This window comes from Haliotis rufescens, unplaced genomic scaffold, assembly GCF_023055435.1.
Source record: "Haliotis rufescens isolate VD_foot unplaced genomic scaffold, xgHalRufe1.0.p SCAF_12, whole genome shotgun sequence".
Classification (NCBI taxonomy): domain Eukaryota; kingdom Metazoa; phylum Mollusca; class Gastropoda; order Lepetellida; family Haliotidae; genus Haliotis; species Haliotis rufescens.
The window spans coordinates 18,682,906-18,703,776 of NW_025963802.1; the positions used below are offsets into that span (position 1 = coordinate 18,682,906).

At 42.0% G+C, this 20,871-nt stretch overlaps 1 protein-coding gene across 13 annotated transcripts in view; it reads left to right on the forward strand.

Annotated features, from left to right (window-relative positions):
• Nucleotides 1–20,871, forward strand: part of LOC124145661 (5-hydroxytryptamine receptor 4-like) — a 123,431-nt gene that overhangs the window by 56,617 nt on the left and 45,943 nt on the right. For 5 of the 13 annotated variants that reach the window (XM_046515513.2, XM_048393423.1, XM_046515517.2 and 2 more), the window contains one exon: nucleotides 18,722–18,787. The gene's annotated coding sequence lies outside the window, so the exon portion shown is untranslated. Of the gene's footprint in view, nucleotides 1–13,136; nucleotides 13,310–18,133; nucleotides 18,481–18,721; nucleotides 18,788–20,871 lie in introns of those variants that run through there. The other 8 variants (XM_046515515.2, XM_048393424.1, XM_046515526.2 and 5 more) reach the window with 5 other exon arrangements.

Here is a 20,871-nt window from a genome sequence, read left to right on the forward strand (position 1 = left end):
GATAAGGGTCATTTGTCTGTCAACTCCATACACTGACACTTGGACTCGCTGGAGTGTCAACAGAAAACACGCTGTATGTGCGCTCTTGTTTGTTTTGTTTATACCCAGATACCCTCCCCATCCTTCTTTCCTTATCTTGTCTGCATTGTGAGTAAGGTATGACAGACTTGAGATGCGGAAGCAGCACTAGCCTGGTAAGGTATCTAGCTAATTACCTACAACATGTTGTGAATGTTGGCTGTCAGAGTGTGGGGTCTCACCCTATACTGCCGGTGTGGAGTTTACACTGCAAGGTGGATAGAAACGTAAACGGTCCGACAACCATCGATCAACATCGGAAGCGGCCAGTCAGAGACCGCACCGCACTATCACACTAACACACATATACCTACTCCATCACAAACTCACACTAACACGTACATACGCACACGCACACATATATATATATACACACACACACATACCACCACACACACGCACACACACACACATATATATACACACACAAACATACCATCACACACGCACACACATATATATATACACACACATACCATCACACACACACACACATATATATATATATATATATATACACACACACATACATACAGAAACATAAAAAATATATATATACACAAACACACACTCCATCTCACAGTCACACATAGTCAATAAACTACGTTTATAACGAACACACCGATATAACGAACTTTGTTTTTAGTCCCGACCATTTGTTGTATAAATGATGTATATATGCTTATAACGAACTACGGTTAATACGAACGAGTTCGTTATAACCGTAGTTTACTGTACTAGTATATATACATACACACACTCCATCGCACAGTCACACATACGTACTCACATAAACCACAGACACTCGCCATCACACATACTCCATCACACACACACTCACACACATGCTTCTCAAAACTGGCATTTCAGAAATTAACTTTTTGGATGATATACGTGCCCTAATGACTAACGGCCATTAATGATACACCCTATCGACCACTGCCACTGCCACTGAATGATGGTTACACGATTCAAAATGCCGTAACATAACATACGATAGCTTCTAACGTATGTGATTAAGTCAGAGAACATTTTTCCGCCTTAGCAGTCGGCAATTTTACAGCCATATCACACAACGGCCTGGCAAACCGGTGGTTAACTGTTTTCGACAGTTTTTCTGTTTTATCACGGTGTGTGAGCTTAACGTGGACCGAAAGCGCAAAGCGACGTTTTAAATAGTGAACATCAATAGTAGTGTGGTTCCTGGGATGAATAATGGGCCTTTTCCTGGCAAACGTATTAAGGTTATTTGAAATTATCCTCGTCTATGTGAGGATGATTAAAAGATCTGGTCGATAGATTCTTCTCGATTTTTCCTCCCTGCCTCATGGAAATTCCGGGGAAAAATAGGTCTCTTATATCCTGACTCATGACTATAACCTCATGAGTGTCGTCAGACCCGACTTAAACTTCTGTTGAAAGGTCACAATGTGTGACCTGGTGCTTGCGTGTCCTAATAGCAGACAGCAGCGATCTTTCAAGCTGTATGCCATTGGTTGTGTCTGCCCCAGAACCTATTGTACGTCGTGACATATTGCTGACTGCGGCATACCACACTATTGATTCACTCTTTCTCCACCCGTGAAGATCCGGGATAGAATTGGTCTTCAGTAACGCCAGCTTGTCGCCAGAGGAGTTCTTGATGCATATCACCGTATTACGTAGATTGGTGCTCGTGATGTAAATCACTGGATTGTCTGGTCCAAACTCGAATATGTACAAACCGTCATCATATAGCTAGAATACAGCATTAAACAGCGTTAAACAAACAAACAAAAAAACAATCGTTCTCTCACGTATTCTTTGTCGTGCTCTCGGAACAGTGACTGATGTTACGTATTCTGTCTCAAAGGCATCTGTGTTTCGAATAACTGCATTATTGTTGCAGCAATATCGAATCATTTCTTCCAACGCGGTCTGATATTGCCCAATAGCCGTTTATCAAGTTTATTGCAATAAAGCTCACCAAACGTCGGCTGCAAGACCGGAGGTAATGTTGCCATGCAGTCTGACTTGTAAACACACAACAAACAAACATGGAGTCTTGACGACGCCTTTACAATGTGTTATTTCACATAAAACGTTCACTCCATACGTCGGAAATTAAAACCATTGTCAATGCGTTTATTTGTCAGAATGAAATACGCTTCAATTGGCTGCCTAGCCTCCGCTAATGCGGTCCGCGCACCCCTGGAGCGAAGCGGTAACCTTCTCAAATTGAACATCGGGAGATCGATAATGGCAAACGCCGCATTATGCTGCGCTAAATACTGATTACAGGCTGACTCAATACTAAATACGTAAAGTTTATTTGACAATCTTATCTTATTGAAAATCATAAAACACTGCATTGACTGCAAGACAAATCAATGCCCAACGTCAACATGCAAGCTCGCTGGGACTACAGCAGAAATGGAACCTGCATCTCTATTTAAACCGACCAATTGTATTGACAGATTAGTGCTTCGGAGGTCTTTGTCCAGTTCAATAAAATCAATATGTTCGGATGTTGGAAAGTAAATTGTTGAGTTAAGCTTCGAAGAGGATGAATGCTTCTCCCATTCGGAACATATAGGTCAATGAACGACAGTGGTTGGGTATCACAGTGGAAGTTCTAAAGAAGATGCAAGATCTACCGAGACTGTTCTGGCGCAATAGAGTGATTGGTAGGAGTCGTTTAGTGTAATGAGAATGGCATATGACAGCCATAATTTTTCTTCTGACGAAATAAATGGATGTAGAGGATGTGAGCATTGTGGATTAGTTCAAGGTGTTTAGTATTCATCTTTTGGAAAACCATCTTAACTATTCATGGCATCTCCCGGCATGTCAGAACGCTATGCGTTCCTTTGGTGACACGTACGCCATGTCGCCTTCAATGACGCGCCTGAATGAGAGTTGACAACGCCAGCCGATACCATTCATCTAATTCCGTATCAGGAACTATTATCCTGGTGGCAGCTACTCATTATTCGGACTTTCTGTCCTTTCATATTTCTTTATCCTCAAAACTCAAAGCTTTTAGTTTCCCCGTCGAGATTCCAGACACAGACTGGCCTATGTGCTGGTCGTCGTATAGATAGAATAATACTGGCGTTAAGAATGAATTCACTCACTCATTCACTCACTCACAGCTTACAGTAGCTACTGCAGATAGAACCACTGAAGTAGGTGTTCTTTATACCATTTGTCCGGTGCAATAAACGTACAACTGGTTATTAAACAATTTTACATGTTTGTCAAATTGGCTTCGTGGGGGGGGGGCACGGGTGGCCCAGTCGTCTAAGGCGCCGCGATTCGCTGTGCAGAGTTGCGTCCCTTGGGCACGCCAGAAACCTATGATTGTGGGTTCGAATCCCGGCTCGCCCCGATTTTGTTTCTAGGTTTGTCAGCACCAAACCCGTGCTCGTGGGTTTCACCGAAGTGGTAAACGTCTGAGACCTGCATCCCTTGGGGCTTTCCTCCCACATTAAGCTGACACGCCGTAATATAACTGGAATACTGTTAAAAGCGGCGTTAAACCAAACTCACTCACTCACTCATTGGCTTCGTGGCTTACGGATCCTGTTTCGCGAACACCTGGTGTCATCTTTTACAGTTGTCCGGGTAGCTTCTTCACTTTTAGACTTCTTGCTTCCATATTACAGGCATGTTACCTGTGACGGTGATACGATCATATCTGAAAGCACTGATGGAAGTCTTCGTTCTTCTGCTATGGTTTACCGGTCGTTTTGTCGTCACTTGTTTTGAGGGAGTTAAGCAGGGCTTGTGGGTTCGAATCCTGTAGCCGCTCGGATTGTGGTCCATGGTTTATCGCCAGCATGCCCGTGATAGTAAATTACTTACTCTAAGACATCAACGACTTTCCATGAATATGGACGTTTCTCATCAATGCTGACACTTGAAAGCAGCGTTAAACCAAACGTTCTGACTCCCAGCCGGCATTTTCAAAAGAGAGTCACATCTGCCTGGCCATGATAATGCAACATGCTGCACAACCCGGCTAAAGTTGTTCGTGCTTAAATGTTAAATTAAGTAAACAGACATCCCGCGATATGTACTATATATATATCAAGTGTATTCATAAATCAGACCCTCTAGGCCGTGTGTTTTGTCTGTAAAATAATATTACTATTAATGCCGTGGCTCTCAGACTCGTAACAAACACCTCTTAAAAGCAATAAGCCCCGAGAGGGTGAGTTATGTCGAACATTTACTTGAACACATTTACTCTATAAGAGTACTTCTCTCTAAAAAGTCAACAGCTTGTGGCATACGATACGCAACAAAAACACGCCATATTACGTATTTGTGGATGGATATGATACGTGAATTATGCATTCAAATCTTGCCATCGTTAACAGATACTCATCATCGCCACATAAAACTGTAGCTCTTCCGACTCGTGCGATTAATCATTCGGATTCATCGTCTCCTTCCGTAAGAAGCACCGCAGATCGTTCCGATTGCTACAGTCGCGACATGATTGTATACGAGTTCCAGCCAGTCTGTCAGAACCCGTTGTTACACGGTCCAGGATATCTTACCAGGGATCAAGATGACTGCTTCGTGATCCTAAGAATGTTGACTCATTCTAAAATAGGCAAGCACAAAAGAACCAGATCCCAGAAAGGTATGCAAACAAGATAGGGTATTCTGGTTGACATCAGATCAAAAAGACAAATTTAAAGTTTGTAATAACATCATTATCGGGTAATAGGTAACCTTTATTTCTGCTCAATTGCTTTATCTGTTTCTCCAGATCCCATGCAACTGGCATTTACTGCAAATCTAAGAAAAACTTTCGTATTTCCGTATTTGAAGCGATTTGGTGTTTACATGTAGCAAAATAAAATAACTGCCACCCTTTGGCGCCTGATCGTTTCGCTTCAGTCCCATCCCACCCCGTGGATGTGCTAAAACCAGGAGTCAGGGAAATATTATCAACATAGTTCACAATTTTCCTTTCTAATGACGCGAAGCGTCTGAGACTGTGCCGTATGGAGATAATAGTGCTCCTAAATCTGTCTCGCGAGATCTCGTGGGTTGTCGCGTAACGCCAAATAGTATCCCAAACACGTGCCGTACATGTCTTAAGGTCACGTGCATTTAACGAGAGTAGGTGTTTCAAACCAAGGAGATGAGCAGACAAGCCGGTATAATTTGTCTTATCGCAGATCACAGAATGAATCCCCAATCGACACCCAGGCACCAACCGATCGGACGCGCGTGACGGAATGCAGTACCGACAGACGTTTGTTTTTGCTAGCAAATCATTAGCATTAAAAGATTTCTCTCAGATAGCAGCTTTTTCGAAAGGTATTTACACGTTTCTGTCAGTTGCACAAGATCGTTAATTTCAGTACATGCATATGAAGAGATTATCGTCGATCATAAACAGTCACATTAAGTGAAGACTTGCCTCTCTCCGAGTTACGTGTTGCCTTAACGTCAACAGTTGTAAGTTTCAGCTCGCGTAAGACTTTCGCGTTGTAAATCAAGTGATGACAGAAATCAACAGCTCTTTGAAAGTTGTAAATAAACACAAACAATCTGACCCAGTATCGTTTGACGTGATTTCCAGTCGTGGCGTTAGAATGCAGAGAACGACGGGGTACTATTTGCGAGATCCACGCTTAATGATAAAATTGATGGTTCATAAAAGTAAAACACTACGTAATAGTTTCCCTTTTAAATTTTTGGATATATAAAAAGTTAGCAGTCATAAACGAATAAATGTATTTACAAACATGTTTCAACGCGTACAGTTTTGACAAACTGGTCATCCTAAGTGTTATTGCTAATATGTATAATTATATTGCTTTAAACGTCACGACCTCTTTATGGGATTGGAAAGAAACACATGATTTTCCCTACAAGGGAAGTTCGGTTTCAAAAAGTGCCTGGCACCATAAGAGTATCTGCCCTTGGCAACTCCGACATACAATCACCCAGACACTCTTCTGAACGCCAGATTACATTCGGCCAAGTCAATCCTTCTGAACGCTATATGACATACCATCAGCCAGGTCGCTCTTTCCGGACGATCTATGACGTTAAGTCAGACTGGCCACTTGTTCTGAACGACATACAACATTCGGCAAGACCACTCGTTCTCAACGTCGGATGACATTCGGCCAGATCACTCGTTCTCAACGTCATATGACATTCGGCCAGATCACTCGATCTGAACGTCATATGACATTCGGCCAGATCACTCGATCTCAACGTCATATGACATTCGGCCAGATCAATCGTTCTCAAAGTCAGATAACATTCGGCCACATCACTCGTTCTCAACGTCATATGACATTCGGCCAGATCACTCGTTCTCAACGTCATATGACATTCGGCCAGATCACTCGATCTCAACGACAGATGACATTCGGCCAGATCACTCGTTCTCAACGTCATATGACATTCGGTCAGATCACTCGATCTCAACGTCATATGACATTCGGCCAAGTCAATCGTTCTTAACGTCATATGACATTCGGCCAGATCAATCGTTCTTAACGTCATATGACATTCGGCCAGATCACTCGTTCTCAACGTCATATGACATTCGGTCAGATCACTCGATCTCAACGTCATATGACATTCGGCCAAGTCAATCGTTCTTAACGTCATATGACATTCGGCCAGATCACTCGTTCTCAACGTCATATGACATTCGGTCAGATCACTCGATCTCAACGTCATATGACATTCGGCAAAGTCAATCGTTCTTAACGTCATATGACATTCGGCCAGATAATCGTTCTTAACGTCATATGACATTCGGCCAGATCACTCGTTCTCAACGTCATATGACATTCGGTCAGATCACTCGATCTCAACGTCATATGACATTCGGCCAAGTCAATCGTTCTTAACGTCATTTGACATTCGGCCAGATCACTCGTTCTCAACGTCATATGACATTCGGTCAGATCACTCGATCTCAACGTCATATGACATTCGGCCAAGTCAATCGTTCTTAACGTCATATGACATGTGGCCAGATCAATCGTTCTTAACGTCATATGACATTCGGCCAGATCACTCGTTCTCAACGTCATATGACATTCGGTCAGATCACTCGATCTCAACGTCATATGACATTCGGCCAAGTCAATCGTTCTTAACGTCATATGACATTTGGCCAGATCACTCGTTCTCAACGTCATATGACATTCGGTCAGATCGCTCGATCTCAACGTCATATGACATTCGGCCAGATCACTCGTTCTCAAAGTCAGATAACATTCGGCCACATCACTCGTTCTCAACGTCATATGACATTCGGCCAGATCACTCGTTCTCAACGTCAGATGACATTCGGCCAGATCACTCGATCTCAACGACAGATGACATTCGGCCAGATCACTCGTTCTCAACGTCATATGACATTCGGTCAGATCACTCGATCTCAACGTCATATGACATTCGGCCAAGTCAATCGTTCTTAAGGTCATATGACATTCGGCCAGATCAATCGTTCTTAACGTCATATGACATTCGGCCAGATCACTCGTTCTCAACGTCATATGACATTCGGCCAGATCACTCGATCTCAACGTCATATGACATTCGGCCAAGTCAATCGTTCTTAACGTCATATGACATTCGGCCAGATCACTCGTTCTCAACGTCATATGACATTCGGCCAAGTCAATCGTTCTTAAGGTCATATGACATTCGGCCAGATCAATCGTTCTTAACGTCATATGACATTCGGCCAGATCACTCGATCTCAACGTCATATGACATTCGGTCAGATCACTCGATCTCAACGTCATATGACATTCGGCCAAGTCAATCGTTCTTAACGTCATATGACATTCGGCCAAGTCAATCGTTCTTAACGTCATATGACATTCGGCCAGATCACTCGTTCTCAACGTCATATGACATTCGGTCAGATCACTCGATCTCAACGTCATATGACATTCGGCCAAGTCAATCGTTCTTAACGTCATATGACATTCGGCCAGATCCCTCGTTCTCAACGTCAGATGACATTCGGCCAGATCACTCGTTCTCAACGTCATATGACATTCGGCCAGGTCAATCGTTCTCAACGTCAGATGACAATCGGCCAAGTCAATCGTTCTCAACGTCAGATGACATTCGGCCAGATCACTCGTTCTCAACGTCAGATGACATTCGGCCAAGTCAATCGTTCTTACCGCCGCAAGACACACAATCAGCCAGACCACTTGTTAACCCCCAAGCTCTATTAATGGGCTCCTAAGGACAAACCTTTTAATATTTTGTAAATGGCTTGTTAAAACAGACTACTTTTCCAATCAGCGTTTAAAGACACTTTATCTCTGAAAGGAAGAGACAAACTATTATTCGCAGTTCACGGTGCAGTCCACAACGTTGCCGGCAGTCAACAGTATAATCGGTTGTCGACGGGGTATTGTCTTTTGTCCGGTTCACAGGCGTGTACTCCGACCTCCCTGTCGCCCAGGACGCTGCGACCTCACGGCTGGGGCACGTTTTGAAGCACTGTCATGTGACATCTATAACATATCCATATATAGTCTACACACAATGCAATAGGAACTCGTGATGATGTTGCCATGTTATACACACGTTTAACATACGGTACTATATATAGGCGTATAAAATGTGCTGCTTGTTTCCGGGTGACCTATTTTCAGTTGCCGACCTCAACATTTCGACTGTCGGCATGTTGTTAAATACAGGATGTATTTAAGCTCACCTGGCTAGAAATTCGTGGTCGTTCATAAACCTTTTGCATTTTCGACTACTCGAAATATCGTGATCGATTCACCTGAAATTGTGTGTTGATGTTCGTGACTGTAAATAGTGTTCAAGTAAATAAACCAAAATTGGAACAGTACTTCAAAATGGCCGCCTTATCGCAATTTTTTATATTAAAAAACAACAAAGTCAGAAATCTTCTCGAAAACATAAAGGGCCAGAAGCATGAAACTATGTTGTTGAAAGAGGCACCATCTCGTAATTATTTAGTTAAAAGTTTGTTCGAGGGAAATAGAATATGATTGCCAGCAGCATTTTGGACATAAACTACGGAAGCCTTTTAGGTCCATTTGTCTTTTTTAATTTTTTTCGATACTGTATCTTGAAATTTCAAGATACAAAGTTGAAATTTCAAGAAACTAATTTGAAATTTCAAGAGACAATCTTGAAATTTCAAGATACTAAGTTGACATTTCAAGATACTAAGTTGAATTTTCAAGTTAACATCCTAACATTTTCAAGTTAACATCCTAAGATGTAAAAATACTTTTGAAGTGAATAATCTTGAAATATCAAGATCCTACGGAAGCCTACGGAAGCAAGTTGAAATTTCAAGAAACTAAGTTGAAATTTCAAGAAACTAAGTTGAAATGTCAAGATAGTATCTTGAAATTTCAACTTAGTTTCTTGAAATTTCTTGATGGTATCTTGAAATTTCAACTTAGTATCTTAAAAATCTCAAGATAGTATCCAAAAAACAAAAAAACAAAAAAAATGGCCCTAAAAGGCTTCCGTAGTAAACTGTATCCCCCTCAGAAACAACTACGCCAATGAAGTCGAAACTTCACATGTTTCTTCCTACTAACGTGAAATCCGACTTTAATAAGGCCGCGACGGCAACAATATTGGAAAAGCCATTTATGGCCGTTACTGGCTGTTTTGTTTATAAAAAATCTAACGAAATTTGACCTATATGTAGTTGGAGGTAGAGCTCAACATACGTGTTTCTTATTTTGCGATGTTCACAATTGTGCCCTTGTTTTAACCTCTGCACTTTGACCATGCTACAGAATTATCAAAATGTACATCCCCGGGCAGCAACCAGCAAGAACCTCAGAAACCACTTAACCAATTAAGCTGAAACTAGCCATGATTCTTCTCACCAATGATAGGTGAGGTGAGGTGAAATGGGGTTTAACGTCGCGTCCAAGATTATTGCACTTATATAGCGACGTGCACGTACGTGTGTGTGTTTGTGTGGCTGCTTGTACTAGTCCGGACTGGTGCCGATTTATACTTCTAGCTCACTGAGATACCATGCCGCAGTTTAACATGAATACCCCACTCAGACACAGAATACTGACTCCGAGCCGACCAGTCCTTGTTTTAGCCCCTTAATGCCAGACAGGGTAACAACAAGTACCATCTTTTAACGTCTTTTGGTATGACGCGGCCGGGGATGGAACCCCGGACCTTCCGCTCTCCGTGCGGACGCTCTACCGCTAGACCACGGAGGTGGTCCTCACCAAAGATATCACCTAACGGAACGCGATTTTCAATATGGCCGCCATTGCAGTTATTGAAAACACACTATTTATGAGCATTTGACCATTTTTCACAATGAAATTTATTTGTGTAGTTTATTGTTCTATTTTTGCAATAGTTTTAATTTCGTCCATGCTTTTATATTCTCTCAAACTGTAATTGTCTCTGTCAACTTCTCCACTGAAATTGGCAGCGGGGGCTGAACTTTGTCATGTATTGTTCTACTTGTGATGAGTACATATCATTGGTGTCGTATAGAACTGTTGTTTACATATCCAGGTGAGCTACTGTTCCGTGACACTATTTTTATCTTTGTATTTAAATTGAAATACTGAAACGTATCAAGTCATTGGAATAGCTTATATTAGTCAGGCATTAATTGAACAGGCTCCGGATGCATATTAACTATGTTAGTGAGTGAGTGAGTGAGTGGGCGAGTGAGTATGGTTTTACGCCGCTTTTAGCTTTTAGCAATATTCCAGCAATATCACTGAGGGGGGCACCAGAAATGGGCTTCACTTATTGTACCGATGTCGGGAATAGAACCCGGGTCTTCGGCGTGACGAGCGAACGCTTTAACCACTAGGCTCCCCTACCGCCCCCCTTATGTAGTGAGACGAGCCATTAACCACCAACTTACCCTAACTCTCAACAAGAGTTTAACTCAGTAGCCAGGAAGGGAACGGATGCAATGACATCATTATCTTTAATGGATACAGTTCCTGGCTATTATGTGATCTAGCAGAATTGGTCAAGAGGCTAATTCTCAAATCAAAGAGCATCATTTTCCTAAAAGATTCATACTTGCAACTGTTATAGAATTCAAAAGGAGCCCTTCAAGTACTGCAGTTAATCGTATTTTAATAAAAACACGTCTACCTTTTTATGCCCAAGTCTCTCTGTGTGTTGGGTCGCTATATGGCTGAAATAATGCCGATGCGATGTTAAATTTTAACACACTCACTCACTCTGCGTGTTGGAGACGGGCGAGGGTGTGTTCTGCATTTTTCGAATGTCTTCGTATTGTTTTATTTTTTAATCTCTCACATGTTTTAAGGGGGCGGTGGGTAAGCCTTGCGGTTAAAGTGCTCGTTCGTCACGCCAAAAACCCGGCCCGATTCACCAAATGGGTACAATGTTTGAAGCCGATTTCGGGTGTCCCCTAACGTCATATTGGTTGAATATCGCTAAAACGGCGTAAATCCATACTCACATATTTTGGTATATAGATATACACAATCAAATAAACAAACAAGAAAATGAAGGCAACATATTCAAGAACTTGAGTCCATCATGAAGATACACAGAGACACCAAATTTGTATAAAGATAATGAGTATAAAATAAAAATGAGTATAAAGATAAGTACTGTTGTTAGCAAATCGTTGCTTCTACATGATAACGTATGCAGATGGTCTCGTCAGTGGCGGTACTGTCCATTATACTGCAGAATTACGAAACGCCACTGCCAGGTCTTACACAAGCGGATTATACAGACAGTGATTACTGTTTCTGGGACACACTGACTGAGTGTTTCTTTAAGCGAGTGCCAGACACAATTACACTGAAACAGCGACACCATCACCGGTATCGGCATGATTTAATGCCATTATAACACAATTTTATAATTCTATTCTTCTGTCGGTCTGTGCAAATAGATTTCCTTAACCCAATTCCCCCGGTGACACAAGCGTTTCCTGTTTTTCACAGGATTGTAAAATTGAAAAATTGTTAAATAGTGGTGGAACTCAACAAGCATGTTTCATATTTAATTTGATATTTTATATTTTTGAGCTTGTTTTTACCTTTATACTTTGACCATATCACTAATTTCTACACCTTTCCTCAGAGACCACTACACAATGATTCTGGAGCGGTCGGGTAGCCTAGTGGTTAAAGCGTTCGCACGTCAGGCCGAAGACCCGGGCTCGATTCCAAACATGGGTACAATGTGTGAAGCCCATTTCTGGTGTCCCCCTTCGTGATATTGCTGGAATATTGCTAAAAGCGGCGTAAAACCATACTCACTCACTCACTCACTGAAAAGGACCATGCTGGCACAAATGATAACACCCAATTCCAATTTTTCAATATGGCCACCACTGCACCTTTATTTAAAAACAAATATTTATGACCATTATTTCGCCACTTTTAAAAATCAAATTTGGTATTTGTTTAGTATATTGTTTGTGTGATTCAACACAAGTTCTGTTTTTTAAATAGTTTTCTTAATCTTGTTTCGACCATGCTCTTTAAATTCTCTCAAGATCTTTGAAGATGCGATACAGCTCGCGGCAGTGGCTGGGAGGGGTTTAACATGTTCAAGGATGGTAAAACGAAAGGGTTTTCAAGCTATCACTTACCCACGAGTACTTGTTAAAGTCACTCTAACGCTCTGATTTTTTTTCTTTACAATGTGTCGTCGGAATGTAAAATGGACGGGTCTTGAAACAAATGAGAGAAGGCATGGTGTTGCGGGGAGAATGTGTTGGACATGTTCAAGAATATCAGGGAAGGAAACGCATCTGAAGCTGTCAGTTGGCTATGGGAGACACGTTAAAGAGTTTAGCTGGTGTATTTATTTGTTCCTCTTCACTCAATGTGAACTAAACACACTAATGCACGACTGGGTGTGCTAGTATGTGAGAGCATTTTACAACAGTATGTCCCCGTGTATCTCCTCAATTAGTACGCTAAACAGTGTGTTGGTGGCGCTGCCAGTACCGGAGCAATGACCTCACTGCCTCACACAATGGTTCACCCTGTTCCTGAAAGAAGGAGGTCAAACATGAGACCACTGGAGGTCATTAGTCGTGTAGACATTCACAACAACGGATAGAAAATACATCGAAGATGACAAGGTGTTATTTAGCGCATCACATAGTGGTGATATCGGATATACGCGATCCTGGCTGTGAACGTGACTGTTGATGCTGAGGGGTCATATGTGGTATGCATTTCATCATTAGAAGGTTCGTATCTAGTCACCATTGACAACGAGTTGTATCATTAATCATAATTTTTAAATAATGTATCATTAAAATCCTCATAAAAGACTATAAGTTAGAAGCTTAATCATTACCATATGACTTTTTGCCTGAGTCTTTTTTTATGCTTATAATATGGTCGGGATCCTTAAATGGACTCTCGAAAAGGGTTTCTGTTGTTGATAAAAGACCTTTTTATTGACAATGTTTGAATAACTATAACATTGGTTTGTTTTCATATATGTGCGCCCGCCTCAGTGGTCTAGTGATAGAGCGTCCGCCCGGAGAGCCGAAGGTCCGGGGTTCGATCCCCGGCCGCGTCATACCAAAAGACGTTAAAAGATGATACCTTGTGTTACCCTGTCTAGCGCTCGGCATTAAGGGGCTTTAACAAGGACTGGTCGGCTCGGAGTCAGTATACTGTATCTGAGTGGGGTATTCCTGTTAAACTGCGGCATGGTATCTCAGTGAGCTAGCACTATAAATCGGCATCAGTCCGGACTAGTACAAGCAGCCACACAAACACATACGCGCGTACATGCATGTCGCTATATAAGTGCAATAATCTTGGGCGCGACGTTAAACCCCCTTTTTTTCTCCTCACCGGACTAGTACAAACAGCCACACAAACACACACACACACGTACATGCACGTCACGTACACGTGCAATGGTTATAATGGGTGAATGATACATGCAAGTTCACGTTTAGACAGTACATGGTGTATACACGTAGCCAGGTACTGTAGAAGCTGTCCTATTTGTAATGTGTTGGGGTCGTGATCCACCGGCGTGGCCTTTTGGACGAAACAGTGCCTGACATTTAACCAGCTAAATAAATTTAAAAAATGAATTTTACTAGACAAACAATCACCTGTAATGTAGGTCAGGTTTTACAACAACCCTTTCTGGTCCGCTCGAACTGGCACATTTCCCAGATTAGGTTGGTTGGTTGGTTTGTTGTTTAACGCCGCACTCGGCAATATGCCAGCTATATGACGGCGGTCTGTAAATAATGGAGTCTGGACGAGACAATCCAGTGATTAATATCATGAGTATCGATCCACGGACTTGGGATCGATGACATGTATCAACCAAGTCAGCGAGCCTGACCACCCGATCCCGTTAGTCGCCTTTTACGACAAGCATAGTCGTAATTTATGGCCAACCTTGGTCGCTGAAGACCTATTCTACCCCGGATCTTCACGGGTCTTCCCAGATTAGGAAATGCTCATAAAATTCATACCAATTGGTTGAGTGTAAAAGTGTTCAATGCTACAGCAGGCTGAGAGATCCATCGCCACACCACATCATTTCCTTCATCATTTCGCCACACCACATCATTTCGTTTATTTCATTTGCTTCCACCATAGCAAATGAATATAGTATCACTATTTGAATTTATAAAAACGTTATTGTATTTATTATTTATTTCATATGATGTTTTGTGTCTATGAATGGCTGTAACCTCAAAATATATCACATCTATATAGATAAAAAGTAATATGTCATCTTGTCCAGAAGTATGTTAAAGCAATTAATTTACTGATTCAATTTGGCAATTAGTTTCAGTGTTTGATTTAATTCCCACGTGGCCAATGTACATCCCCATTGTGTACACGCCCAAACAAACCCTCATCAATTCGTTTCATTTCTACATCGTGATTAAAATATTAGTGCAACAGCCTTCAAATCCATGCTTGATTTTATCGAAAACATTATTTCGTGCTTAATCTTGTAATAAATGTAATAACAAAACATATGTAACGGACACGGAAGATCAACCATGCCTTGTAAGATCGGTCTGGTAATTACAACAATATGAGGAGGGGAGTGAGAGTGTGTGGCTTTTGTGTAGCTCTTCTGCACCCGCTCAGCAAGCTAACCATGCACGTGGCGCACAGGTATACGTTACCCGCTGTTGTGCAAACAGCGCCCTCTAGCACCATCTCACCTGCGTGCACTGCTGCAGCAGATGGGTTTGATCAGGCCAAGAGTGCGAACTGATTAAACTGGTTGCCTGGTTCATATGCGCAGCTTGCTTTGCTTTTCATATCTGGTAGACAGGATCACAGTATGGACCTACATGTGAGTAGGATTTTTACACGGTTTAAGCACTATCCCAGTCATATCATAGGGAAGACACAAAATGAGCGGGAAATCGAACCCGCTTTTTTGGAGTGACGAGTGAACGCTTTAACCACTAAGCTCCCCCATTGCAAGACTCATCTCATCTCAGAGCGTTGGAGAATTTCCATACCCTAACAAAACGCGAATATACTACTCAAAAATAGTTAAGAACCACCCGATTCTTTCACATTACTGTAGTTAATCTGTCATGGCGTGACAAAATATCTACCACTCAAAAGGAGTTAAGGACCACCGATTCTTTGAGTTTACTGTAGTTAATCTATATCGTCGGACAAAAAATGGGACGAAGTTAAGGATTCTTTCTTATTACAGTAACTAAAGTCAATATTTCAGGCCATGATAGATTGACTACAGTAACATGAAAGAATCGGTGGTCCTTAGCGTCTTATGTTTTAGCTTGGTAACTTAGACTTGACTCTCAACAAGAGAGTTCCTTTCTTTGACGTACAATTAGAGTAGGTGAATTACTACTCGTTAGCATGTCAATAGCCTGTAACTGAATTAGTCCCAGATTAGTAATGTTTTGCGTGGACATAATACACGGATGTGATTGAAGACCCGCTTCGGAGAAATGTATCGAGCGAGTGTGATCATTTCATAATAAACTTTCGTTAATTTTGCGTGAGCTATTTTGGGCTTATGACTTTGTAAAGGATACTTAGAAATGGGAAATTAATATGCAATTACTCGGGAATATTCTACCTTGTCGCGATTCATAACTGTCATTTGTATTAATGATTTCAGCTCAGTGTAGAGATGGCATTAGCTGTAAGGCACGGGGCCATTTGAGCCACTGGACCACAAGAGTCATTCAAGCATATTCAAAGGTTTTACCTTGAAGAAAAATCGTTTATTCTATTTTTATTTTTTCCTTTACATCTTGAACAGTTCTGAGACAGTGGTATAGTTTCATATTCCTGATTGTCTCAATGCCCTGTTTACAGTGGAGTCGCGTTAATCCGGACTATTGTTACCACTGCAGTGTCCGGATTAACAGGGTCCTAATAATGAAACATTGGTGTCATAGTTTCTTTCTTTGTTTGTTTGTTATATAGCGCCCCGCTCATCAATATTCCAGCTATATGATTGACATTCATGGTCTGACAATCCAGTGATTGACATCATGAGCATCATCTACTCAATTTGAATATAATAACATGCATAAGCCAAGTCAGCGAGCCTGACCACCGATGCCGTTAATGGTATGATCTTTTCTGTTGGTTCCCAGACCATACAGGTTAAAACAAACGATGTACCAATCGAGACTGTAATCAAGATAATGTGCTATGATATGGTGATGCATTTATGAATGTTAATCACGATGCGATGCAGGAACTACACCAAGCATAGCAATAGCCTTATGAATGATTCACTCGGTTATATGTGATCATCCGGCAGTGTTATGGATGCGTTCTTTCACACATGCTATTAATATTACATTTTTCAATAACGACATAAGTGCATATACTTCCTTCTACACCGTGATGACGTGAAAGGTCACCGCGTGTAAATGTACAATTAATAGTGCTGAGATCACACGTGGCATTAATTACATAGTCGGCGGTCCTGTACAGAGACACCTCTATTGAATCCCGGAGTTCTATTCTCAAAAGGGGAACAATGTGTGAAGCCCATTTCCGGTGTCCCCCGACGTGTAATTGCTTGAATATTGCTAAAAACGGCGTAAAACCATACTCACTCACGTTTTTGTTAGATGGCCTTTTTATCTTTTCGTTGAGCAGCTTAAAGTGAGTGAATGATTGAATATGGTTTTACGCCGCAATTTTGAAGCTGTATCACGGCATGGGACACCAGAATTGTTTGGAATCAAACCCGGATCTCGGCCTGAACGCTTTAACCACTAGGCCAACCCACCACCCGTGCATTTCATAGTGGGTACTATTAATGTAAAAGCGTGTTAAATTTAGTTTCCTTAAAACTTCATATATTTCCATTTGTTATAACACATGTGGGGCGGTTGGGTAGCCTTGCGGTTAGAGCGCTCGCCCGTCACGCCGAAGACCCGGGTTCGATTCCCGACGTGGGTAGTATGTGTGAAGCCCATTTCTGGTGTCCCCCGCCGTGATATTGCTGGAATGGTGCTAAAGGCGGCGTAAAACCATACTCACTCACACACAATAATACGTGTTTTTCTTACATACGTGTTCCATTAAAGTCTTAGGGTTTTTTTCACGATTTAAACGATTTCTCCATTTCTGAAACCCTTCCGTATTATCATGAACGCATTCATGAATAAAATACAGAAATTAAGCTCGATTAATGACAAAGTGCGTGAGATAATACACGGCGTTAAACCCATTAGGTAATATTACTCCGACAGGTCACATGATGTATCTTTTGTCGCCGTTCAAACAGATGCTCAGTAGCTTGAAGGTCAGCATCATTACATTGGGTAACATGGAAGCCGATATTTAAGTGTGCACAGAGATATCTCATACATGCGTATAAGAAAAGGAAGACGTGGTATTCAGATTCAAGTCCGGCGCTGTATAGCTCTACTGCTACCGCTGAAATGCCACGGTAGAACGCAACCGGTGTTGAACAACGGCCAATATGACGACTAATCTCCGTTACAGCACTCCACAAGAATACCCCGTGTAAAGGTACTAGAGTTATGCTAATTTAGGTTACCTCTACCACATGCCTCCACAGCGGTTCTTACGCTAGGCTGGGACTGCACCTCACACGCCCTGAGTTCTTGACAAGTATATTCCTAGCTGTTTTCCAGTTATTATTAGTCGAAGTCGGAGAATAGCCTCACTTTACATTGTCAGAGCGTCCATCCTTCAAGAACTTCCATGAGTGGTATCTAATTCCTCCAAGGCTTCCGAGCTGTCGGTGTGTCTGTTTAAGTGCTGTTTCCTGAAGGGAATATTGTCTTTCAAAGGAGTGTTAAGTGTTTCTACACGTCTTTTTATGTGAGCGGAGCTTCAAACCCTACCCAACCCAAAGGATGGCCTCGCGGTGCATATTCTGTATGCAATGGTGTGTATTCCAATGTAGCGTACATGCATAACATGACTTCTACAAGCAGAATGGCAATTACCTCATTGGTGTGATGTAGACGGCAGTGTGTTGCCTCTGTCTTGATATGATTTGATAAAACTAGGAAAACATTCGCAGATGGGGAACTATAAAATGCGCCATTTGCTTCCTAATCAACTCAGTGCAAAACGGAAAGAGAGATTGTGTGTCTTGATTTCAAGTAGTTTTTCTTCCTTTCCAGATGCGAAACCCGACATAGTGGCCTCCCCGTTATTGGAGACTGGTGTTTGTATCACTGTGAGGTAAGGTACGTTCAACTAAAATATGTCTTTTAATCTTTTTTAAGTAGATTTCATGTTAAATGTCAACTTTTCATTGATGGTCATGTGGTATCCAAGATCGAATGTCTAGATTACGTACTACTTAACCAACGATGCTTTAACTTCAACTGCCGTATTTTACTGCCGAGATATGTAGATTATTCACTGATATTATTGGTCTTGAAACTATGTATCCCGGCAGAACACCTTCTGCAACATCAAGATGCTGCACCCAGTGAGATGCTGTTACACGGTGCTTGTGTACTAGCCAATGGTGGCACGGTAGCATCCACTGGAACATCCAGGGATGCGTGTGTGGCTGTGGCGGAGTTTGTGGATGGTGACGGATGCAGGGGTGCACACCCTCTTCTTAAGACCTGAGTATCTACCTGTTTCATTCCCCTATCATGTGGCTCGTGACTTGGGTGGCGTGCACCACCGCCACCACCCTTCCCTGTCCCCTGTCCCCTGTCCCCTGCCCCCTGTCCCCTGTCCCCTGTCCCCTGCCCCCTGTCCCCTGTCCCCTGCCCCCTGCCCCCTGGTTCTTGTAGCATACAAGTTGCAGTGCTCCCATACAAGGCGATGCTCTTGTTGTTTATGATATAACTACAGGAAACAATGTTCCTTGCCCCAGGAATAACAAAAACATTGACCCAATATTTGAATATATTGCGGTATGGGTGAGTGTATTTAATTTCAATATTACGTGAAATCTCTTTCGTCCAGGCGGTACCAGTCGCTGAGATATAATCTGGATAAGCCAATTCTTTAGATTAACAGATCTTTAGTTCGGAAGTTCTTTGTATATCTTTAGACTTTCCTTACTTGAGTATACGTCCGTAAATCGATGTTTCCGAACTAACGGGAGTCCACTGTTCAGAGGTGTATATAGTTCATGTGCATGGTGGCTCCATCTCATACATTTAGATCTCGACAGTAATATGACAAACTATGTTGTAGTAATTAAGTGACAGTTTAATAAATGCTATTGATTTACGTTATAGCAGGCACAACTGCTCTTTTATCAAACAGAACTATTTCAAGGAAAATTCAATTATGTCCTTTGAGGAAATCGACAGAATATTACGACAGGCCCTATTCCGTTCTATGGTGAATGAAAAAGATTTCTTTAGGTCCGGGTTTATTGATAACGCGTTGGAGAACGGTGTTGCACGTGTCTCGAGACACCGGATCTAGATCTGACAAAGACGATACGCCTTTCTTGCTGCGTATGTGTTAATGTCATCAGCACTGGGGAAGAATGTGGAATGTGCTGAAAATAGCCGAATTATTGTGGAGATATTATCAATGTGTGGACCATCACCCTCATTCTAGTGCTACATATGACAACGTGGCCATGACCAGATGGGCCATGCGGTCAGCGATCTGTTTAGCATGCAATTCGGTCAGTGACCTGAATCTTGTATAGAACCTGTAATAAAATGGGCCCTGGTGACTCCGGACACATGATTTCACGAATCGTACATCGGAACCCTTTTAATCCGGAAACTTAATATTCCAAACAAATACAGAGTTGAATACTCCCCAGGGAGCTGAGAATGAAAATCCAGTGCACACTGATCCATTGACCGGGATAATAATATTGCGTTTTGAGCTTCCTTTAGGGTGTGGACTTTTTACATTTACGTCTATATGAGTTTACTATTTAGAAAGTTTTGCACTCATTCATTTTGAGCAGTTTATCCGGGATCCGTTTATGGTTTATCAGGACCTCATCATAATTAACATGAGCATAGATCTACGCACCTGGGATACGGTGACATCCATCAGCGAGCCTGACCACCCGATCATAATAGTCGCCTCTGGTCCAGGGTTCGATCCCGGGCCGCGTCATACAAAAAGACGTTAAAAGATTGTACTTGTTGTTACCCTGTCTGGCGCTCGGCATTAAGGGGCTAAAACAAGGAATGGTCGGCTCGGAGTCAGTATACTGTGTCTGAGCAGGGAATTCATGTTAAACTGCGGCATGGTATCTCAGTGAGCTAGCACTATAAATCGGCATCAGTCCGGACTAGTACAAGCAGCCACACACACACATACACGTGCATGC